The sequence below is a fragment of the Pinus tabuliformis genome, chromosome 2_2, assembly GCF_031772625.1.
Source record: "Pinus tabuliformis cultivar Carrire ecotype Pingquan chromosome 2_2, CPIR1, whole genome shotgun sequence".
In the NCBI taxonomy this organism is placed as follows: Eukaryota; Viridiplantae; Streptophyta; class Pinopsida; order Pinales; family Pinaceae; genus Pinus; species Pinus tabuliformis.
Genome location: NC_142300.1, coordinates 224,650,895 through 224,676,937, shown reverse-complemented (window position 1 = coordinate 224,676,937; position 26,043 = coordinate 224,650,895).

Here is a 26,043-nt window from a genome sequence, read left to right as displayed (position 1 = left end):
CATATTTCACAATTGATGTAGGTGCGAGAAACATTGCAGAAGCACTAGCTTCTAGTAAATCTCAAGAAGTTTGAATTTGCGCAGTAGTATTTGGCGTACTTGGGGTATGTGATCAGCGGAAGAGAATTGAAGAGAGATGCTTCTAAGATGGAGGCCATCATGAAATGGTTGGGGCAGCGTAGTACCTAAGGAAATTCATAGCCTCATTTTTAGCTATAGTTGCACCGCTCCATGCCATAAAAACAAGTGACAAGAGTTTCTAGTGGGGAAAAGGTAAGGAGAAGGATTTTGAGAAACCAAAGAAGAAGATCAGTCAAACACCATTCCTGGAATTACCAAACTTGCAACATCCCTTTCAAGTGGAGATATAGGCAAGTCAATATGCTATGGGATTTGTCTTGATGCATGGAGGAAGGCATGTATGCTACCATTCTAAAGTATTTCATGGGTCAATTCTCAATTACCCCACCTACGACAAGGATTTTTATGCCATGGTGCAATATTTTAGGAAATGGAAGCACTATGTAATGGGAAAGGAGACAATAATCAAAATGTATCACCAACCGTTACAGTACTTGTATGCCCAAGTTAGCTACAGCAGACTAGGAATTACAAGTGGATGGGGTTTTTATAGTATTTTCATTTGGTGATAAAGTATAATAAGGGCAACACAAACAATTTGGACGACATGCTTTCAAGGCAACCCACATCAAATATTATAGCTTTGGGGACTCTTATGCACATGGAGCCATTCACCATGATACATATAGAGAGGCATATTCAGAGGATGATGAATTCAAGGAGGTGTATCAACTGTTGTAGAGTTATAGTCACATCCATGATGGTGACAACACTCTTGACTACCATCTCCAGGATGGGTTACTCTATAACATGGATAGGCTATGTGTTCCTAAACATGAATGATTGCAGTTGATCAGTGACACTCACTCTCCAAGGTTGCAGGGCACTTTAGTGTAAGGAAGACCATGGCTAACTTGTAGAGGTATGTGTATTGGTCTAAGATGAAAGAGAAGGTAGCTAGTTTCATAAGAGGATGCATACTTTGTCATACCAGCAAACCTAGCAATAGGAAACATAGTCTATATCATCCCTTACTTGTACCTGCTCATCCTTGGGAAAAAAAATTCATGGACTTTGTGGGAGATTTACCAACAACAAGGAATGGACATGACTACCTGTTCGTGGTATTTGATAGGTTCAGCCAAGATGTGTGTTCAAATGCCCTATATAAAGACCATTAGCGAGAAAGAACCACCAAACTTGTTATTTTTACAGGTCGGGGTGCATTTGGGGATACCAAGGAGTATCGTTTTAGACAAGGATACAAGATTTATCAGTGAATTTTGCACTGAATTGTGGGAGAATATGGACACAAAGTTGAAGAGATATACAACATTTCATCCATAGAAAGATCGGTAGATAGAAGTGTCGAGCGATAAAAAGGTGTCTTTTTAACTCCTAATTACCTTCACATTAATTATCAACCCAGGGACGACTTTTTATTTCAAGAGTGTACTCAGTCTGAGGCGGTTATTTACTCAAGAGTAATGTTTTGCAGTATAGTGCTTAAAATCCAAAAGTAAATGAATGCTTGAAAAAGAAATCTAACAATAACATAAACTCAAATGCTCTGAAATCCAACTATTCACTCAGCAAACATCAATTGAGGATACAGTAGCAATAACTCATTCCTCTAGAGATTGATGCAATTGAAATCAAACTAGAACAAGACAATCAATCTGGGAATGAGGAAGCAATAACCAATGTTCTCTACAGTTGACAGTCCTGCTTTAAAGCAATTAAAAGGAAATAGAAATTGAACTAAAGCTGCCATTGAAAGTAAACTAGGAAAACTCTTTAAAAGCAAACTATTGCAATTAATCAACAGAAATGAACAACAAAGTAAATGGACAGCAAACTGTAATTAAAGGAATCGAATAACCAACAGTCTATAATGAATATCAAGGTCTGGAATGAACAACGAAGCTTTACATTTGAAATGAACAGCATAACAATATACATTGAGAAGGATGATAACCTTTGTCATGATGGAAAAGAACAACCATGCGATTCAATCTCAGTTTGTGCAATAAAACAATTTCATAAAATATTATAACAGCTCGCTGCAAAAACATGAAACTGTAAGGCAATACGATTCAAAGAAATAAGAATTAAATCAAACCATCACACGGCGGAAATTGGAAAGATATAATACACAGCAGTAGCATAATCCACCAGTGGCTGGGCCCTTAGCCGCCAGCGGATGCTGTCGGGCTACTTCAGATGAGAAGAGTGAACGACAACCCTTTTATTTATTCATCATCAAACAGTGAAATTATTACAACAGCTAAAGCTTTGAGAATTACAATGGAAATGCAACAATCCCCTTTTCCTCCTATTCTATCCTATCATCATTCTTGAATCTCTAATTCTGAATCCTCAATTCTCCATCATTTTTCCATCCCCCTCTCTGATCTTTGTTTTCATTTAAATAGAGAGAGATCAGAGAGAAGTTACAACAGAGATAATTACAACATGATTTCTATTACAAAATTAGATTGTTTTCAACCAATTGATCAACAAGAATATATATTTCCATCCATCTTTTAACAAGAGCAAGGCGAATTTGGCTTTGCAGCTGAGATTTGGAAAACGGCCACATAGCAAATCTGAGAAAATCGTGCTCAAAGAACCCTGTGTTTCTCTCAATACAAGCTGAATTTGGACAAACCGTTCTTTTGCAAAGTTAATTTGGTCCATTCTGGACAAAACCCATGTTCTAGATTTTCCAGATTCATCTTCATTTGCTTAGAATCTCAACCGCAAAACTGTCACTTCTTATTCTAGCGCATTTCTGAGTTGGCACTTTTAATGATCAAATCTTCAATCTGGAAATTATCTTGGAGGCTAAAAATGGTGAATAATGTTATAACCAATTTATTAAACTTTTATTGATAAAATCATGCATAATCACCAATTTATTAGAAATAAAGGAGAATAAATAATATTTTTACATAAGAGCATAAATCATTGTAAAACAGAATTATATGATAAATTATGATAAATGACGTGATGAAGAATGGTAGAAATGGGTGGAATAAGCATTCAAAAGTGACAATAATAATGGTATATCAACGACCCCACAAGAAGTAGTCAATAGGACTTTGGTGAAGCTTCTTAGGGGATACAACCAGAAGCATATGAAGACCCGGGACAAAAATTTGGTATATATACAACATTCTTACAACAAATTAGTTCACACTTCTACATAAATGTTCCTATTTAAGACTTGTTTTGGATAGTTTCTGCCTTCACATTTGGATATTGCATACGGGAAACAAGGAGGAGTGAGGGAATATCTTACAAGGGATGCTTTAAGGGTTTAAAATCTTATAGAGAAGATTAGGCAGATCCATATACATGTATAAGACACTGCCAAAGTCTCAAGAGAAGTATAAGGCCAAGTGTGATCAACCAAAAAGAAAGAAATCATTCAAGGAGGGAGATAGGTCATGACTATAATTGAACAAAGAGACATTGCAGGGGCCTAGTAAGGAAATCAAGGCTCTGAGGTATGGTCCCTTTGAGATACTGGAAAAGGTGGGTGAAAATGCCTATCAACTTAGTTTAACACCATATATGCACATTCACTTAGTTGTGAATGTAGAGAATTTGAAACTCTATGAGCCTCCATGCTAGATCAGGAAGAGGAATAGGTCCTACCTTCTGTGGAGGATTTGGCACCAGATGCTTAGGAAAAGTTGACAGAAGATACAGTTTTGTAGAATAGTTCTAGAAATATAAGATAGGGGCAGTATGACCTTTGCTAGATTGGGTTGAAGGGACAACTTCTAGGAAAAGCTAAATGGTACACCAGAGAGAAGGTGGAGGAAAAAATTCCTAACCTCATTTAGAAAAAACGTTTGGGGACAAAAAGCCACCAAAAATGGGGATTTTTTATTCAGATTGGATCATTTTTTTTGTCATCAACCTCGATGCATTCAAAGTGGAAAAATTAAAGGAAATATCTCACATGACCGTTTTTATCGGCAAGACCCTGTTTGGAAAAACGGTGTTTGAAACCTTCTAAGAGAATTTTGAGGCATCAAACGATGTTTTTTGCGGTAAAATTTGGACACTTTACCATGCACATTTTCATGTTATTCTACACACAGATATATTTCCAACGATGCAAGAAGCACATCAATCAGAGTATGTATGAAAAAGTTTTGCCACTTAGAAGTTGACCTAATTGTTTTAACACCTATAGTTCAGGAGCATGCCATGTAAACCCCCATTATTCATGGAAAAGGGTCTAGAAACCTATTTTTTATGCAAAATACTCTAGAAGAGTCTATATTATAACTCCAGTTAAGAGTTGATGTATTCAAACTTAACCACTAGTGGGCTATCAAGCTGTGTTATAAGCAAGACATTGGGAGGAAGAGGCATTCCATTTTTTTGAGAGAATTTTGTTCAATATTTGAGAAAATATAGTTAAGAGAGATAGGAGGTAGATCACACATAGAGGATATATGCATTGTAGTAGCCCATGGGCCACAATCATTACTTCTTTGTAACCTGCATTGTTATTTTCGAGATTGAGAAAGAGAATGAAGTGGCCTCACTTTCTAGTTGGGTTTTCTCCCAAAAGGTTTCCCCATAGCATATCTTGTGTCTTATGTGTGCTTGTGACCTTATTTTTCATTACTCTACCTTTCTTCATAATTTCCTTTCGCATGCATGCAATAATTATAGCTAAATTTACAGATCTAGAGTTTTAATAAAACTGTAATAGTGTAGGAATTTAGAATTTTAGTATATTATTATCAGATTTGTTGTGACATACTATCCAGTGGAATATCCATGGAATTTTATGGATAATTTGGTATCATAGCAAGTTTTTTTAAGTATTTTTTGGATTTTGCAGGGGATCTAAGTCAGCAGGGTCGAAAATTGTAAAACCCTAACCATGACCGACGAATCTGTACATGACCCGCGTGATCCTACAGAGGTGAGGTTTTTTTGGCTGGATTAACAAGTCATGGATATAAACTGCATTTAAACCTCCTCACGATGGCCCTAAGAAATAATTTGGGGATATTTTGAGAATATGGGGGTTTGAATGTAGAGAAAAAAATCAATATGAGGATCAGCAGATCGGGGAGAAATAGAGAACCAATTGAAGAAAGAACCCGAAAAATATCAACCCAATTCGAGTGTTATGAATCAATCCCTATTTAAAATGGAAGAAAAAATTGATATCAAGACATACCATGGTGAGATTTATGCTTTAAAGTTGAAACACTGGTTGCAATAACTAGAAGTTTATTTTAGCATCCATCAAATCAAGGAAGGGCAAAAGATCTCATTCACCCAACTGAAATTAGAGGGCCATGCACTGATTTGGTGGGAGAGTCACACAGAAACCCGAGGTTTGAGGGAGAACCTATAGTGACTAAGTGGGAAGAATTCAAAACCCTCATTAAGTCATATTTTATTCGATTGGATATGTGGAGGACCAGTGTATATGGTGGAATTACTTCAAGAAAAAGTCAGGCCAAAGCATGTATGAGTACAACATGAAATTTAGGAAGATGGTTATAATTTTGGGTATCTCTCCAAAGAAGCCAGATGTACTCCTCAAGTATTTGGGGGCTCTACACTATCATCTACATGAGAAAGTGATGTTGTTCAAGCCCAAATCGATGGATGGGGTTTGTGTACATGCACAATACTTGGATAACATAGGACTGAAGAGAGTGCAATCAAGTGGGTCGAAGTAGAAGGAGAAACAAGACACCTCTAAGGAGGGAAAGAAGAAGAAAAAAGGGTGAAAAGATAAAAATATGGCAGCCACTACACACTAGTGAAAATATCCTAAAAACTAGTGTAACCACTGCAACATTAATGACCATACAGAGGAGAAGTGTTGGAAGTTTCATTCACATCTAAACCCAAAGAACAAGAAGAAATATAATAAGAAGAACAATCTCATGGACACTAATTCAAGCAACCAGGTTAAAATTAGCTCGGATGTGGATGAGAATATTGTTTGTACATCAGTGCAGAAGGAGGTGAATCTGAGTAGGCTTTAGCAACAAGAAGATAAAGAAATGACCAAACTCTTCCATATAAAGATATAGGTCAAGAAGAAAAAGATAGATGCTTTGTTTGACTAAAGACCGTAGGTGAATCTCATTGCAGTAGAGTTGGTGAATAATTTGGGTCTACAATTTCGTGATCATCCAAACCATTGTCCACTAGGATGGGTAAATAAGGATGCAGAGTTGAAGGTAACAAAACAATGTAAAATTGGATTTGCTATCAGTGTTGATTTTATTGATGAAGTAGATCTAGATGTGGTTCCCCTTGATTCATGTGGAGTCGTGTTTTTTAGGCTATACATGTACATGTGTGTTGTAATATTCGTGAGGAGAGCTAACCAGTATTGGCTCTTCAAGGATGGAAAATCATTCATCATCAACATGCACAAAGGAAAGTCAAAAATTTCATTGATAAGTGCCAAACAAGCCAAGAAATTTATCAGTTCCAAAATAAGTATGTTTTATTATTTTTAAGAGAAATTCAGTCTGTAGAGGAGTCAATAAGAGGAAATGAATCCCTAGAGGGGTTTACTAAGAAACACAAACAATAATTTGAGGAGTTGTTACAAACATATAGGGATGTGTTCCAACAGCCTAAAGTGTTACCACCTAAGAGAGAAGTGGAGCATGAGATCTAGCTATTTCTAGACTCCCCATTACCAAATATTGGGTTGTATAAATAGTATGTTATAGAAGTAGGTGAGTGAAATAAACAGTTGCAACATTTGTTGGAAAATGGTGTCATTCGACCGAGTACATCACCATGTGGGTCACCCATCATCATTGTGCTAAAGAAGGATGGGACTTGGTGAATGTGTATAAATTATAGGGTTTTGAGTCTATTGGATCAGTTGCAGCAAGAAAAATACTTCACCAAGATGGAATTGAAGTTTGGATAGCATCAGGTTTGAGTGAAAGTAGAAGATACCTAGAAGACCGCCTTCAGAATTAGGCGAGGTGTGTATGAGTGGTTAGTCATGCCATTTGCCTTATGTAATGTACCAACTACATTTATGATAGTAATAATGATGCATTACACCCTTTAATAGATTCATTTGTTATTGTGCTTTTGGATGGTATACCGGTATATAATGCTACCTAGGATGCACATATTTCACATTTGATGTAGGTGTTGGAAACATTGAAGAAGCACCAACTTCTAGAAAATCTCAAGGAGTACAAGTTGCATAGCAGTCTTTGGTGTATTTGGGGTATGTGATCGTTGGAGGAGAACTAAAGATAGGTCCTTCCAAGAGGGAGGCTGTTAACACCCAGGTTGTTCCCTTTGACTCTAAGGGAATACGGCCGGGGTAACCACTAACCAATATTTGGACCACAGTTTCTAGCCAAACTGTAATCAGAGAGGGCTCTCTCTTTATGATTTGTCTCTGTTTTGGAATGATTTTAGGCTAGCTATGAGTTCAGGTTTGTTTAAGGTCTTTGTTGGATGATAATTTTAGTCAAGATACTTATGCATTTTCCGGGGTGTTCTAGTCCATTGGGTAATGGAGTCAGTGGTCCTTTAGTTCTTTGATATGCTGCTTTGACACAGTGGTAATGCTGCAGAGCCAGTTTAGTGTCTGAGAAATAATGATGTGATACTGTAATTTGATGTGATGTGTTTCAGGTAAGGAAAGGCAATTAAGAATCTTTCACTTAAATGATCATGGAGAAAACAGTGAGAATGTTAATCTAGAAGCAGTAAAGAATTTCTAAATAACATTCATATTTATGGAATCAGCGAAACATGAGCTATTAAGGATTCATGTTCATGGCTAATTCTGAAGAAAACATATACAACAGTAAAGATTGAGCACTAGGTGTCATCAAAACATGTCCAGCACTATTCTTTTACTATACTGCTAGTTCAGTAAAACATGAGTGTGTATTGATAAACATAAGAAGACAAAACAGAGTTTGAGAAAGACTTATTATTCCATCAGACAGCAAAGGAATTCTGCACCAGTATGCATGGCATCAATATGACATCAGATGTTTCAGGAAATCACTGAGCTCTTCCAGCCCTTTGTATTAGATAATTCTGAAAGTGTCAAATACATTTGTCTCTTAGAGAAAATTACCAACCCCTTATGAGTTACTCAGGGGAGTTTATATACAAAATTTACATCAAAAATATCAAAGAATGAGTTAATATCTCATTTATGATATGCTAATCTCCGGAATGCAGTAGCTGAAGGAGTGAATGTTGCAGTAATTCCTTAATGCTTCAGCTGTCAAAATAGTCAGAAGATATTTGGACTTTATGGCTGTTAGAGTCGGTTGGAGATGCGCTATTCAAAACTTGGCTAGTTGTCATCGTCTATGTGATGAGTCACTTTTTAGCTGCTTTTAAATGCTAACCCTTTTCCGCTGTTTGTCTTCTAGTGACCTAGAGCTGGCAATGGCCGAATGACTGAAGCTACCGTGGCAAAATCTGGAGCATTGCTTGCCACCAATCCTCCTTAGGCATTTGATGTCTCCGAATTTTTATTAAGGTCTCATTGGCCTCTGTATACCGCCAAAAGTTAGGAGGAGTTTCAAACATATGGTTTGCCTCATTTTCAATGAAGAATAGGCCTTCAAGTTTAGTGTACAAGCTCTGTCCTGTTGGAGGCCCTGTTTGCTCAGGAGTACTGCCAGATGTAGTGATTTGATTTTCAATATAAGTAGCCATCCTGTTGGTAAATTGGTCTCTGGTGATCAATCTTCCTGTGCTGCTTAGTAGGCTAGGCAGTCCCTTTGCTTGCAGAATCCCCATTTTGAGTTTATACTCCTCCACCTCAGCCTGTATTTCATAGCATTTTCTCTCCACAGTTTGCACATAATTTCTGAGAGTTAGCACCTTTTTAGCTGTGAGGATGGCCTCTCTTCTGTTGTTGATGCCAATGGCTGCCAGCTCCTCTTTGTCTTGCCCGTTCAAAAAATCTATCAGTCTCTTTGCCTGCTCAGGTCTGTTTCCCAGCACTGTTTTGGCCCTCTGGATTTCTGTCTGTGCTTGGCCAATCAAATCCATTTGCTCATGGATTGTTTTGATGGATTTCCATTGTTTGGTGATAGTTTGGCCAATCTTACCCCATAAAATTCTTTTTATGTCGGCCATGGCACTTTCCAGATTTAGCTCCTTCTCCAGGGCCTTTATTTTGTCCTTTAGGGCCTTTATTTCTCTGCCCTGTTCTGCTACAGTTACGTTTGATTTGTCATACTTGGCATCAAGTTCTGCCAATTTTTCCTTGGCCTTCTTTATCTCATTTGCCTGGAGCTCCATTTCCTTGATGGCATTAGTTAATTCTTCTATGCTTGCACTGGCATCTGGGGCCGTTGTTGTTCCTGCTGCTTCTGATGTGGGGGCCACTGCTGCCCCTATAGTTGTTGCTGTTGTTGAAGTTGTTGGAGGAGCTTGGGATGTGGATTCTCCCTGTTTATCTTGTAGTGCTCCTTCTAGCTCTTTCTCCAGATTGAGGACCTTCTGATTCAGCTGCATGATGAGGTCCAGTTGTTCATCAACCTGCTTTTCCTTTTGTAGCTCTGCTGTCTGAGGGTGTTCTGTGGGCAGCAGTCTTAACCTCTTCTTTAGTGCATTGAGGTCATCCTCCTTTTTCTTCATAAGGGCCCTTACACCCTTTGGATCCTTAGGATCATGTCCTAGGTCTATGATAATGTCCTCCAAAGATTTTATTCTGTTATCTTTGGCCAGGGAGGACATTCTCTCAAAATCCAACTGAGTGTTGGTATTTTTGAGTGACTCCGTCAGTTCATGGGCCATGGTTGCCTTCTCCACCAAGGTTGCATAGCCCATTTCTCCTGTCTGTTTGTGGAGTTCAATTTGGTCCATGCGGTGGATGTCCTTTGCCCTTACCTCCACCCTTGTCTTCACAAAATCTGCAGCTGAACTCGGCTGCGGTACTGTGGGCCTGAAATGACTTAATATCATTTTTTATTCTTTAATGTCATATACAGACATTAATCTTTCTTGTTGGGCTGGTGTAGCATTCATAAATTGTTTGTACACCTCCACTCTTAGCAAATCATTCTCTGCCTTGATTTTCTTAAAAGAAGCCTTAGTGCTTTTAGGCTTCTTACTTTGCTGAGAAGAGGATGACACCTCCAAACCAAGTTGCAAGCCTTGCTCCTGTTGGAATGAGCTGGTACCTGTGTGCTGGCTTGCTTCCCTGTCTTTCCTTGAACTGTCAAGGAATTCCTCACAGATGTCTTCAACTTTTGGGGAGTCAGCCCTTTGCCTTTTGGTCTCTGGCTGATGGGAGGATCCACTAATAGGAGTGGACTCTTCTCTGTCTCTTTTAGTACCCCTCTCCTCATGTACTTGGGTCTGCAAAATTGGTGCTATTAGTGGCTCAGTTTGTGGAGGAGGAGTTTTCTCTTGCTGCTGTTCTGCTTGCTCCTCCCTCTACAGCTCATTTTGCTGTTCAGTTTGCTGCTCAGTTGAAGGGGCAGCCTTCTCTTTCACTGCTTCCTCTTCAGCACCCATTATTCCTTTTCCTTTGTCTAAGCCTGGTGCTGCTGTAGAAGATGCTTGTGTGGCTGGTGCAGTCCTTGAGGTCAAGGTCCCTTCTCCTGCTGAATGAGGCCGCTTGAAGGGTACCTGCTGCACAGAGTCTAGGTCAAGAGTCTTTTCTAATTCCTTGACATTCTTTATCATCATTTCTTCTTCAGTTAATTTGTCAACTATAGAATCCTGTAGCCATTCCTGCTGGTTGGCATATTTTTCAATATGGGGATAACTGCAATGCTTAATGCCTACTAGCCTGTACTTGACTCTCCTAGTAGAAATGAAGCCTTCAGGGTCATAATGGACCCACCGAAAACTATATGACAGCTGGTATTTGTCTTTGAGGATCTGGTCAGCCTGTTCCCAACCTTCCTTTTTATTCATGATGAAAGGGCCCAGCTGATGTTTGAACTTGAGGTGGGCTTTCTTTTTGGAGCTATGGAAGTGGGTAAGGTCAGACTGAATCAGCTGCCTATAATACTCAAGGGAAAATATCCTCATAGGCACATATTTTGGGAGCCTGAATGGACAAAGCTCACAGCCATACACTCTGATGACTGTATGATCCTCATATAGATACCAATCACCTATTTTGGACTTCTTGGAAAGCTGCAAAGCTTTCTGTATTTCAGTTGATATTCTGGGAGGAGGAGCCCTCATCAACAAGCAGGAGACAGGGTATACAAACTGGTCAATAAACTCACAATAGGAATAGGGTGAATTTTGGACCAAGTGATAGACAGATGTCCAGAAGATGACAGATCTTCTTTCCCCTCTATAATCCAGCTTTTTGATGTAGCATGGAAAAACCTGGGACTGATAATACATGAAAAGATGGTAGATGTAAGAGGAGTACTTGAAGACACCCTGTCTGTCCACTTTGCTCAACTGATCATGAATTTTGTTAGCTATGAACTTTACAAAGTTAAACTTGCGGGCAGGGGGCTGGCCTGGACTATAAACAGATAACAAAACCAGCATTGCTCCATCCACATGCTCACTGGTTCTGTACCCCAGCACATAAGAGATCATATCTAGTAGTAGTCTGCCTGTTTCTGTAAAGGAGACATCCATATAGGGAGGTGGCCCTGTAGGCTGGCATTCAGGTTTCATGAATGTCCTGGTGACATTCTGAATCTCCTCACTAGTCATTTTGGCAGCAGCATCCAGCAGATAATTCATGGAAAAGGGAAATAGCAGCTCAGTCTGGTCAAAGTGGAGCATTTTATTAATGGATTCAGGATTGATGTGAAAGAGGATGCTCCCAGATGGAGACTTAATGGCTCTCTGCTCTACATCATAGTTTTCAGCACATAGGCGCACAATCTGAGGGAAAACATTGACAGAGGGGAGGCAGTAGTATGGTAGGTTTGACTCCCATATCCCATAGTTGTCCTTGCCATTCAAATAGTCTTCTCTCAACTGCCTGAAGGTCTGCATGAAGTCCCTGTTACCCACAAAGTCTTCAATAAGGGAGTCCCTGTCAACAAGAGGCAAGGCCTCCAGGTCTTTGTTTGGTGCATTTAAAGGAGTAACATTGAGAGCTGTGGGTGCAGGGGCAGCCATTGTATAATCTGATTGTGAATAATGTAATTGCAGTGGTTTGCAAAGCTCCTCAGAGTTCAGTGATAGCCTTAATGTTGACAATGCTTGAACTCTTCTTCACAGTGAAAGAGGCCGGCTTGTTTCTGTAGGTTTTAGTAAATTCACAGGGGTTTTGAATTGTTAGGAATGATTTGCAGAGGGTGTGCAGGACTTATTTTGGTTAATTTGCAGCTGGCCTGTACTCGGAAAAAGGGAACAATGCCGAGCACCTTGAGGACAATTTTATGGTTCTAGGTGCGTGGGTCGATTGTTTCAATGCCGATTTATAATGCAGAGGCAATGTAGGTTACTTTAGCTGACTTTCAGGTAGCAGACAGGGTTGAATTTAGGATTTTGACAAGTGTTCAATGGTGAATTTACAGAGAAATGGAATGCATGGGCGAAATGGGGAAATATGGTGAATACCTGGATAAAACGCTCGACGAGCCTGCGGGCCGAACCGTGAAGGCTTTGTGGTAGTTGATTTGATGAGTTGGCACGGTCGAAATTTCGAATTTGGAGGTCCGGAAGCGAGTTGGTGGTGAGGCAGCGACAAGAGTTCTTTGCAATTCGCTTGAAAATGACACAAAACGGCTATTTTGGGTGTTTATAACGACCAATTTGGCAAAAATAAGTAATTGGCGCCTTTCCGCCGATGACGTCATGGCGGGCCCGGGTACGGGTGACGTGGACGCTGAGCTGGAGGCCAGCGTGCCTGGACGAGGTGGCAGGCGGATGTGGCGGCAGGGCAGCGTGGAGGGCCACGGGGCGCGGGGGCGGGCGGAAGGGATATGACGTCAGGATGGCGTGAGGGTGACGTGCGCCGGATGGGCGGTAACGGGGAGGCGGTAAGCGGTCTCCCCGCACCGCCTTTGGTGATAAGCGGTATCGAGGAGGGGGGCTCCGAACAACCCCAGCGCTTGACACACGTCTTGGGTACGGGCCCTAATACCGCTGTTCCCCGGACGCTAAAGGGCGGCAGATCGAGATCTGTAAATGCCCGCCCACCGTTGGATCGTGGGTGGCAGAGGATCGATGGCTGGCGGGCCTTCCGACGGATCGTGCAGGTTGGGGGGTTCCGCCGGTTTATTAGAATATTCAATTTAATACTTTAGGCGGAAAACTTTAGGGTTAAGGGTTTTTTGTGTATTTTCGGGGCAAGGGCTAATCTGAAAGGGGGGAAAAGAAGGGTTAGAGAGTGGGTTTAAGCAGAGGAAAGGCGTGCTTGTGGAATTTATTGGGTAGAGGTGAGGTGATGGCTTAAGGGAAAGGTTGTTGCTCATAACCAGAGGTTAGAGCAGCCCCAGGACAGGGTTGACCACAGTCCCAGGTGGACTAAAGTCTCCCTTTAGACAGACATATTTAGCTATAATGCTAAGAGGAGGATATTTATAGAATGCTTGGGGGTTTATACACCATGGTGTTAATAATACTAGGAAAAGGGTAACATAGGGGAATTACATAATAGAGTTAGAGTTAATATGGGGGAATAAGTGAATGAAGGGGAGAAATCACTAAGTTTACTTGAAACTTACTTAGTTCAGGGAGTAGATCAAAATGAAAAGAATTTTTAGACAAGAAATGTGGCTTTTCAATGAATAAAACCACCATCAAAACCTCAAGTTTTCTAAGCAATTCAATTGATGAGGGGATGTTAGTAATGAGTGGGAAAATGGATAATTGGGAAGTTAGACATGCTTCTTTGTTTTTCTTTTCTCATCTTGACCATCAAGGTTAAATCTGAAATGAATACCACTTCTGCAACCCCATCTACTTACCCAGCTACTTTGCCTAGCATTTTTTGTTTCTTCTTGGAGGGTGCACTTAGGCTTGCAGACCCTTACTTGCCTTTTCTTTTCTTTGGCTTTTTTCTTTTGTTTTTCTATCTACTTCTACCCTTATTTCTTCCAAGGTCCCAGATTAAGCTGTTGGGAGCCTTTTCTTCTCTACCTGAACTACTTGTCTGCCAAGATTAAACAGTTTGGACAGACTCCTTTCTCTATTCTACAACTGAAAATTTAAAACATGACATGATCCAGTTTAGACTGTTGGACCATCCATCAAAATTTGAGTCCATACCAAGCTATAAGCACAGATTGTATTCTTATGGAAATATGTGATCTTTGCATCATCAAAGCAGAGCATATTTGGACCTTTTCAGTGCCAATCATGAAATATGAACCCTAGTGGTATAGGTAGCTAACAGTGGCTCCACATGGGGATGGTGTTTCATTTGAAAGACCAAGAACAGCAGGTCAGATTGCCTTGCTCCTTGACTGCTCTTGCCAATCTTGAAGTTTGTTGCTTTGAAATGCCAAAATTGTGTGCTTCTCTTCTTGGTAGACCTCTGATTCTATTCACCTTTTGCTGGCAGTTTAAGAAAACTTTGAGAAATTGCATTTTTACATGTTGACAGAAAATAATATATACATCTGGATATGTACAAGGGAAAACTCAGGCTGCACTTATGGGTGATATTCAAAATAGTGCTTAAGAATCCTGCCATTCACAGGACCTTCATCCAAATCAGTTTCATTGAGACTCTTAAGGAAATAAGTGTTGTTTCCTTGTACTGCTTGGACAGCAAATGGTCCTCTCCAAAGGGAATCAAATTTTCCATGTTTTCCCTTATCCTCTCTTATTGCATCCCACTTGAGGACTTTGTCACCCATGTTGAAATCTTCTGCCTTAGTTCTTCTATCAAAGGCCTTCTTTAATTTTTCTTGTAGAACTTGAACTCTGCTGAAAACTTGGTCTCTAGTTTGCTGTAAACATATGATTTGATTGATTCTTCTTTGCATATCATTTGGTTCAGCTTGGCTTTCTTGAAGAAGTTTCATAACAGGCACTCCTAGTGATGAAGGAAATTTGGCCTCTAATCCATAAACCAACTCATATGGGCTGGTCCCAATTGATCTTTTGGTTGTTAGTCTATCTGCCCATAGGGCGTTCACAAGCTTCTTATGCCAATTCTTTTTGTTCTCTTCTAGTACTTTCTTTATGATGTTTACCAGACTTTTATTTGATGACTCAACAAGGCCATTTCCTTGGGGATAGTATGCAGTAGAATGGCCCAAGGTGATGTGAAACTTATGGCAGAAGTTCACCATTTTCTTGGATCTGAAAGCAGCAACATTGTCTGTTATTATTTTGTCAAGACAGCCAAATCTAGCCAATATGTTGTTCTCCAAGAACTGAATGATAGTGGAATCATTTGCTTGTCTGCATGGAACAGCTTCAATCCACTTGGTGAAGTAGTCTGTAGCTGTTAAGATCCATCTATGTTGGCCTGAAGATGAGGGATGAATTTCCCCAATGAAATCCAAGCCCCATTGTTGAGAAGGTCTCTCTGTTGCAATAGGCCTTAAGGGAAGTGGCAGCAACTGTCTCTTTCCCTCAAACACTTGACATTTATGACATGAGGTGGTGAATTTCTTGACATCAGAGAACATGGTGGGCCAGTAGTACCCAGCTCTTAGTATTTTATCCACAGTGGACTTCCAGTACAAGTGTCCACCACAGTCACCTGCATGAAATTCCTTTATGATATTGTCGGTTTCATTCTCAATTAGGCAGTTTAGCAATATTCCTTCATGGTTTTTCCACAATAAATTTCCATCCATAACACAGAATTTAGAAGCTTTCATTTTTAGGAACCTACATTTAGTTCTGGATAATCCTGGGGGAGCACACAGGTTTTGCAATACATAACATATATCAGAGTACCAAGGGGATTGTTCAAAGGCTACATTGATCTTTGGAGTCGCCAGCTCCGGTTCACTGTCCAGCTGGTTAATGTCTAAGGCTTGGAAATTTGCTTCTGTCATTAATTTGGCCAAGCCTTGCCCTTTTATTAGTTTTGTAGGTTTTATTTCAATATCAAATTCCAAGATGTTGGCAATCCACTTTCCTCTTCTGCCCTCTAAATTTTCCTGGGTGAGAATGTCTTTGACAATAGGACTTGGTACATAGGCTATAACATGGGAATAAAGGATATAAATCCTAAAGTCTTTAATGGCTTTGAACAAAGCATAAGCTTGCTTTTCCATGATTTGATACTTTAAAGGTGCATCTCTAAGAGCTTTGCTAAAGAAAGCAATTGGCTTCTCATTTCCTTGGTCATCTTTTTGCAATAAAACAGCAGCAATAGTATGCTGGGAGGCAAAAGAGAAAATGATAAATTCTCTGTCAAACTGAGGATTGGTCAACACTGGGGTTTGGGTAAGGGCCAGCTTTATACCTTCAAAGGCTTGATTGGCTTCAACAGTCCATTTGACTTTTGAATCTTTCTTTAGCATGTTATTTAATAATCTGATTAGTTCTGCTAAGTTTGGGATAAACCTTCTCAAGAAATTGATTTTTCCCAAGAATCCTTGCAACTCTTTGACATTTCTCGGGTGGGGCATTTGTAGGATAGCCTGTATCCTATCTGGGTCAATTCTAATGCCATCTTTAGAAATGATGTGGCCCAATAGCTTACCTTCCTCTAAACCAAATAGGGATTTCTTGGGATTCAAGGAAATTCCATATTTTCTGCATTTTAGGAAGATCTGTCTCAAATGTTTTATATGTTCTTGGTCTGATTTTGAGAAAGGTGTAAGGTCATCTAGGTAAATGACAAGGAAGTCATGAATCTCTTTGGAAAAAGCAATATCCATTGCCCTTTGAAAAGTTTCCCCTGCATTTTTCAATCCAAAAGGCATCTTTACATATTTGAAAGTTCCCCATGGGGTAGTGAATGATGTTTTGTCTTGATCATCAGGGTGCACTAGGATTTGATTGAAGCCTGAAAATCCATCCAGTAATGAGATCCTTGAGGCCCCTACCACTCTTTGGAGAATGTGATCCATCTTGGGTAAGGGATAGTTGTCTTTGAGGGATACTTGGTTCAGATTCCTTAGGTCCACACACAGCCTTATTTCACCAGTTTTCTTTCTTGTAGGGACTAAGTTGGAGATCCATTTAGAGAATCTGATTGGTGCTATAATGCCAGCCTTGAACATTTTCTCTACCTCTTGTTCCATTGCTGGGAGGAGCATTGGATTGATTCTCCTCAGTTTTTGTTTAAAGGGTTTTTGATCAGGATTGAGAGGGATTGTATGCTGGATAACAGAGGTGTCATAGGACTTTAGGTCCTCATAACTCCATGCAAAGACATCCTGGAACTCTTTAAAGAGGTCAATGTATTTAGGCTTTTGGTCAGGAGGTAAAGAAGCAGACAATTTAATTATTTTGGGTTTGTCAATTGTTCCTATGTTGCATTCTTCAATGGTTGCATTTAAGGGCTGCATTTTTGGTTTTCTGGGGATATCATTTGAATCAAAGATGTCCTCTAGTGGAGTTAGGCCTGTTGGTAAAAAATTGTCTTTCATCTCTATCATTTCAGTTTCAGCATTGGCCACTTCCTCACAACTGATTGGTTGGATTTGTTGAATGTTTTCCTTGCTGAAAATAGTTGGATTTAGCATTTGTTTTGCTGTTCTAGGTGATATTGGGTGAGTAATCTGTTGAAACTGTATTTGTGATTGACTTGCTGTATCAATTATTTGTGATTGACTTGTTGTATCAGTGTCAATATTTAATCCTGCAAATTCTTGTTGCAGAGTTAAAAAATGGTTTATTTGCTTGTCATCCTCAAATACTTGCCAATCATTAACATTGTTTGGAATAGAGGGTCTGTGTTTTACCTCAGCTGTAAAGCAATGATGGGACTCAAAAGGCAGCTTGCAGGTACTTGCAAAGGTGGCTAAACTATGAGCATGCAGATTGTGGGTTCTAGGAATTTTAGTGATTTGGAATTCAGAGAAAAAGTTTAGTACCTCAGCAACAGCAGACCTATAAGTCCTTAGTCTTTTGTCATTGGTGACAAAATTTCTCTTCACTTGTTGAATAACTAAATCTGAATCACCCATGATTGAAACCCTGGCAGCTTGTAAGAACTTTACTAACTTGAGGCCTAGTAAAAGAGCTTCATATTCTGCCATGTTATTGGTACATCTGAAGTCCAATCTATAGGCTCTGCCTTCTACATGACTATTTTCTTTATTGTGTACCCAAACTCCAGCTCCTGCCCCTAACTTGTTGACTGAGCCATCAAATTCAAGGAACCATAGAATATCCTGTTGGGAAGGAGATTTAATGATCTGTTCATGGGCTGGCAATGTGAGTAGAAGTTGTGGTTTTTCATCTAGCTTGTCTTCTAGGACAGTTTCATCATTTGATTGGGTATGTTTGATATTTAAAACAGCAGCAGTATCTAGTGTTTGATTGACTGTTGTTTCATGGGTGGTAATTCTTTCATTTGAGTCTTCCTCCTGTATGAGTATCTTGGTTTCAACCTCACCTTTTGAGGGAGTTGTGCTGTCATTGAAGAGGATGTATGAGTCTATGTCTGAATGGACAGCATATATGGGAAAGTTTTGAGGCTTTTCTTCACTGCTGACCATATATTTCATGAGTGTTTCTCTGTACAGTCTTTTTGGTTGCCCAAAAATAGAGATGGTGGCAGATGACATGTCTAATTGTAGGGAACCTTGGAGTTTAGCTCCCCATGACCTTGATAACAGCATCCCATACTTGGGTGGGATATCAGCAACTACCACATCCATTAGGATTGTTTTGTTTGGGTATTGAACCAGAGACACACATAAGTCTTTTATGAGACCTAAACACTTGAATTGGCTGGAGTCAAAGGAAAATAGGTCCTTGTATGGTCTTGTTATGTCTAGATTCAATCTCTCCATGACTGCTTTTGGCATGAGATTGTGAGAAGCACCTGAGTCAAACATTGCATTATGTAATATTTTATCATGAATATGTAAACTGACATAGAAAGGTAATACCCCTGTGACTACCGTTTTTCCATCCACTTCTGGGCCAAACAGGAGTTCTGGGGTGTCATCCAGCACATTGACATCATCTTTGTTGCTAGTGAGTTGAAGGGACTTCTTGATCTGTAGTTTATAGATGTCATGCTTGGCTAGTCCTGAGAGAGGAATAGCTATCTTTAGTTTGCCGATTTCAGTCTCTAAGTCAAAGGGTTTTTCAGATTGGGTTTTGGGGTTATGGACAGCAGTCCTTTCCTTGTTTATTAAATCTTCTTCTTGATTTTTATCTTGACTTTGGGACTTGCCTCTTTTACTCATCTCTTGGGGAGTAACATTTAAATTAGGTTGAGAAGGTGAAGTGGCCACAGGCTGCTGTTTTAAGGGCAGTGGTTCGGTGATCTCTTCAACAATCACTTCTTCTGCAGATGAATTTGTTTTGTCATTAGGCTCTGTGACTATGACTCTTTCAGGCTGCTGATTATCCTTTATCTTTTCAGGCTGGTTTACATTCACAGTTCTGCTCCTCAGCTTGTATTGTTTATGGACTTCATAAACAACAGTGTCATAGCCTTGTTTGAAGTCAAAGGATTCACCTGATTTAGTTTGGAACAGTCTGATTTCATCATCCTCATGATCTTCTTGTGTTAAGAAAAATTGACTTTCACCATCTAGACCCATTAAATTAATCTCGGGATCTTCATTGGGCTCTGTTGATGTGGAAGTTTCTGCATAATTTTCTTGAAAAGGGGGTCTTATGTCTTGGTCAGTACTGGGCTTCCCAATGCCTGGGTTTTGAGTTCTCCTAAAATTTGGATTCCTAGGAGGGTTGTTTTGTGGTGCTTCCCATGATGATTTTCTCTCAACCGATTCCACTCTATCACCCAATCTTTTCATTCCATTGAGTATTGCATCCAGTTTTTGATCAAAGGCAGAGGGTTCCTCTTTGAAAACAGACCTTTTTTCCAACCTTGCTCTATTTCTTTTGGCAATCAGGTTGGCTTCCACTGTGACAACAACCCTTTGGGCTTCTGCAAGGGATTGAGGATCTCTTTCCTTCAACTGATAGGCCATGTCAGGGTCAAAACCATCAGGGAATTTGTACAAAGCTAAATCAGGAGGGGGTCTTAAATTTTGTGGGATTGCGTTATATACATTGTTGAATCTTGCACAATACTCCAGAACAGTCTCTTGAGGACCCCTTTTGATAGTGTCATATTCCCCAAGTATGTGCAGAGGATCCTTCTTCTTCTCCCATCTGCTAGTAAAGGCTTGATACAGTTCATCAGGAGTTGTGATCGAATTTGCATTCAGGGACCTAAACCAAGTTCTTACATCCACAGTTAGGCTTTGAACAAACATCCTCATTCTGACACTGTCATCATCTATTTCATAGGTCTCAAAATGATCTTGCATCTTCTTAGCATGCTGGACAGCTGTCAGAGGGCCATTGGAGTCAAAATATGAGATTTTGGTTTGGTAATCTTGAGGTAGAGCTGCAGCATTAGCTGGTATTTGCAAGGGTGCATATCTGTTAGCCATATTTACAGGGTTTATAGGATTGACAAGGGCAACTGGGACAACAGGAACGATGGGTACCACAGGGGTAACAGGTAAAGCTGCACCAGGAGTATTGGTCAAGGGAATATGTGCAGTGGATGAAGATGTGAGAGGAGGACTTTGAGATGTGGATGGTGAACTAGGGGAACTAGGGGTAGACCGGAAAAGGACCTTGCATGGAGTGGAGATAAGGCTGGGATGATCTGAATCTGAGGTCAAGTTAGCAGGCTGCTCCTGCCTTTGCTGCCTCCTAAAATTTCTAGGGATGGTATTTGGATTATCAACAATGATGGGTGGATTAGGGTCAGGATTTGCCCTAGTGTGCCGCGGATTTTTCTTAGGAGCCAACTTCTAACTGTTTTTAGGATTTTATAGGAAATTTTTATATCTGCAGGGACTGGATAAAGATTTTGAAATGGCTATATATGTTTCAAAGCTAAGAAGATTGACTGAAGCAGCTCTTCCCTAAAGCTGTTAATGTAACACAGAAACAGTTTCAAAGGCTTCCTGACTGATATACAAGCTTGGTCTATAGCTTTGGGAGATAGATAGAAAATTGGAAAATCCTAAATAGTCCCCAGTGGAGTCGCCAATTATGTTAACACCCAGGTTGTTCCCTTTGACTCTAAGGGAATACGGCCGGGGTAACCACTAACCAATCTTTGGACCACAGTTTCTAGCCAAACTGTAATCAGAGAGGGCTCTCTCTTTATGATTTGTCTCTGTTTTGGAATGATTTTAGGCTAGCTATGAGTTCAGGTTTGTTTAAGGTCTTTGTTGGATGATAATTTTAGTCAAGATACTTATGCATTTTCCGGGGTGTTCTAGTCCATTGGGTAATGGAGTCAGTGGTCCTTTAGTTCTTTGATATGCTGCTTTGACATAGTGGTAATGCTGCAGAGCCAGTTTAGTGTCTGAGAAATAATGATGTGATACTGTAATTTGATGTGATGTGTTTCAGGTAAGGAAAGGCAATTAAGAATCTTTCACTTAAATGATCATGGAGAAAACAGTGAGAATGTTAATCTAGAAGCAGTAAAGAATTTCTAAATAACATTCATATTTATGGAATCAGCGAAACATGAGCAATTAAGGATTCATGTTCATGGCTAATTCTGAAGAAAACATATACAATAGTAAAGATTGAGCACTAGGTGTCATCAAAACATGTCCAGCACTATTCTTTTACTATACTGCTAGTTCAGTAAAACATGAGTGTGTATTGATAAACATAAGAAGACAAAACAGAGTTTGAGAAAGACTTATTATTCCATCAGACAGCAAAGGAATTCTGCACCAGTACGCATGGCATCAATATGACATCAGATGTTTCAGGAAATCACTGAGCTCTTCCAGCCCTTTGTATTAGATAATTCTGAAAGTGTCAAATACATTTGTCTCATAGAGAAAATTACCAACCCCTTATGAGTTACTCAGGGGAGTTTATATACAAAATTTACATCAAAAATATCAACGAATGAGTTAATATCTCATTTATGATATGCTAATCTCCGGAATGCAGTAGCTGAAGGAGTGAATGCTGCAGTAATTCCTTAATGCTTCAGCTGTCAAAATAGTCAGAAGATATTTGGACTTTATGGCTGTTAGAGTCGGTTGGAGATGCGCTGTTCAAAACTTGGCTAGCTGTCATCGTCTATGTGATGAGTCACTTTTTAGCTGCTTTTAAATGCTAACCCTTTTCCGCTGTTTGTCTTCTAGTGACCTGGAGCTGGCAGTGACCTGTATGACTGAAGCTACCGTGGCAAAATCTGGAGCATTGCCTGCCACCAATCCTCCTTAGGCATTTGATGTCTCCGAATTTTTATTAAGGTCTCATCGGCCTCTGTATACCGCCAAAAGTTAGGAGGAGTTTCAAACAGATGGTTTGCCTCATTTTAAACGAAGAATAGGCCTTCAAGTTTAGTGTACAAGCCCTGTCCTGTTGGAGGCCCTGTTTGCTCAGGAGTACTGCCAGATGCAATGATTTGATTTTCAATATAAGTAGCCATCCTGTTGGTAAATTGGTCTCTGGTGATCAATCTTCCTGTGCTGCTTAGTAGGCTGGGTAGTCCCTTTGCTTGCAGCATCCCCATTTTGAGTTTATACTCCTCCACCTCAGCCTGTATTTCATAGCATTTTCTCTCCACAGTTTGCACATAATTTCTGAGAGTTAGCACCTTTTTAGCTGTGAGGATGGCCTCTGTTTTGTTGTTGATGCCAATGGCTGCTAGCTCCTCTTTGTCTTGCCCGTTCAAAAAATCTATCAGTCTGTTTGCCTGCTCAGGTCTGTTTCCCAGCACTGTTTTGGCCCTCTGGATTTATGTCTGTGCTTGGCCAATCAAATCCATTTGCTCATGGATTGTTTTGATGGATTTCCATTGTTTGGTGATAGTTTGGCCAATCTTACCCCATAAAATTCTTTTTATGTCCGCCATGGCACTTTCCAGATTTAGCTCCTTCTCCAGGGCCTTTATTTTGTCCTTTAGGGCCTTTATTTCTCTGCCCTGTTCTGCTACAGTTACCTTTGATTTGTCATACTTGGCATCAAGTTCTGCCAATTTTTCCTTGGCCTTCTTTATCTCATTTGCCTGGAGCTCCATTTCCTTGATGGCATTAGTTAATTCTTCTATGCTTGCACTAGCATCTGGGACCGTTGTTGTTCCTGCTGCTTCTGATGTGGGGGCCACTGCTGCCCCTGTAGTTGTTGCTGTTGTTGAAGTTGTTGGAGGAGCTTGGGATGTGGATTCTCCCTGTTTATCTTGTAGTGCTCCTTCTAGCTCTTTCTCCAGATTGAGGACCTTCTGATTCAGCTGCATGATGAGGTCCAGTTGTTCATCAACCTGCTTTTCCTTTTGTAGCTCTGCTATCTGAGGGTGTTCTGTGGGCAGCAGTCTTAACCTCTTCTTTAGTGCATTGAGGTCATCCTCCTTTTTCTTCATAAGGGCCCTTACACCCTTTGGATCCTTAGGATCATGTCCTAGGTCTATGATAATGTCCTCCAAAGATTTTATTCTGTTATCTTTGGCCAGGGAGGACATTCTCTCAAAATCCAACTGAGTGTTGGTATTTTTGAGTGACTCCGTCAGTTCATGGGCCATGGTTGCCTTCTCCACCAAGGTTGCATAGACCATTTCTCCAGTCTGTTTGTGGAGTTCAATTTGGTCCATGGGGTGGATGTCCTTTGCCCTTACCTCCACCCTTGTCTTCACAAAATCTGCAGCTGAACTCGGCTGCGGTACTGTGGGCCTGAAATGACTTAATATCATTTTTTCTTCTTTAATGTCATATACAGACATTAATCTTTCTTGCTGGGCTGGTGTAGCATTCATAAATTGTTTGTACACCTCCACTCTTAGCAAATCATTCTCTGCCTTGATTTTCTTAAAAGAAGCCTTAGTGCTTTTAGGCTTCTTGCTTTGCTGAGAAGAGGATGACACCTCCAAACCAAGTTGCAAACCTTGCTCCTGTTGGAATGAGCTGGTACCTGTGTGCTGGCTTGCTTCCCTGTCTTTCCTTGAACTGTCAAGGAATTCCTCAGTGATGTCTTCAACTTCTGGGGAGTCAGCCCTTTACCTTTTGGTCTCTGGCTGATGGGAGAATCCACTAATAGGAGTGGACTCTTCTCTGTCTCTTTTAGTACCCCTCTCCTCATGTACTGGGGTCTGCAAAATTGGTGCTATTAGTGGCTCAGTTTGTGGAGGAGAAGTTTGCTCTTGCTGCTGTTTTGTTTGCTCCTCCCTCTACAGCTCATTTTGTTGTTCAGTTTGCTGCTCAGTTGAAGGGGCAGCCTTCTCTTTCACTGCTTCCTCTTCAGCACCCATTATTCCTTTTCCTTTGTCTAAGCCTGGTGCTGTTGTAGAAGATGCTTGTGTGGCTGGTGCAGTCCTTGAGGTCGAGGTCCCTTCTCCTGCTGAATGAGGCCGTTTGAAGGGTACCTGCTGCACAGAGTCTAGGTCAAGAGTCTTTTCTAATTCCTTGACATTCTTTATCATCATTTCTTCTTCAGTTAATTTGTCAACTATAGAATCCTGTAGCCATTCCTGCTGGTTGGCATATTTTTCAATATGGGGATAACTGCAATGCTTAATGCCTACTAGCCTGTACTTGACTCTCCTAGTAGAAATGAAGCCTTCAGGGTCATAATGGACCCACTGAAAACTATATGACAGCTGGTATTTGTCTTTGAGGATCTCGTCAGCCTGTTCCCAACCTTCCTTTTTATTCATGATGAAAGGGCCCAGCTGATGTTTGAATTTGAGGTGGGCTTTCTTTTTGGAGCTGTGGAAGTGGGTAAGGTTAGACTGAATCAGCTGCCTATAATACTCAAGGGCAAATATCCTCATAGGCACATATTTTGGGAGTCTGAATGGACAAAGCTCACAGCCATACACTCTGATGACTGTATGATCCTCATATAGATACCAATCACCTATTTTGGACTTCTTGGAAAGCTGCAAAGCTTTCTGTATTTCACTTGATTTTCTGGGAGGAGGAGCCCTCATTAACAAGCAGGAGACAGGGTATACAAACTGGTCAATAAACTCACAATAGGAATAGGGTGAATTTTGGACCAAGTGATAGACAGATGTCCAGAAGATGACAGATCTTCTTTCCCCTCTATAATCCAGCTTTTTGATGTAGCATGGAAAAACCTGGGACTGATAATACATGAAAAGATGGTAGATGTAAGAGGAGTACTTGAAGACACTCTGTCTGTCCACTTTGCTCAACTGATCATGAATTTTGTTAGCTATGAACTTAGCAAAGTTAAACTTGCGGGCAGGGGGCTGGCCTGGACTATAAACAGATAACAAAACCAGCATTGTTCCATCCACATGCTCACTGGTTCTGTACCCCAGCACATAAGAGATCATATCTAGTAGTAGTCTGCCTGTTTCTGTAAAGGAGACATCCATATAGGGAGGTGGCCCTGTAGGCTGGCATTCAGGTTTCATGAATGTCCTGGTGACATTCTGAATCTCCTCACTAGTCATTTTGGGAGCAGCATCCAGCAGATAATTCATGGAAAAGGGAAATAGCAGCTCAGTCTGGTCAAAGTGGAGCATTTTATTAATGGATTCAGGATTGATGTGAAAGAGGATGCTCCCAGATGGAGACTTAATGGCTCTCTATTGTACATCATAGTTTTCAGCACATAGGCGCACAATCTGAGGGAAAACATTGACAGAGGGGAGGCAGTAGTATGGTAGGTTTGACTCCCATATCCCATAGGTGTCCTTGCCATTAAATAGTCTTCTCTCAACTGCCTGAAGGTCTGCATGAAGTCCCTGTTACCCACAAAGTCTTCAATAAGGGAGTCCCTGTCAACAAGAGGCAAGGCCTCCAGGTCTTTGTTTGGTGCATTTAAAGGAGTAACATTGAGAGCTGTGGGTGCAGGGGCAGCCATTGTATAATCTGATTGTGAATAATGTAATTGCAG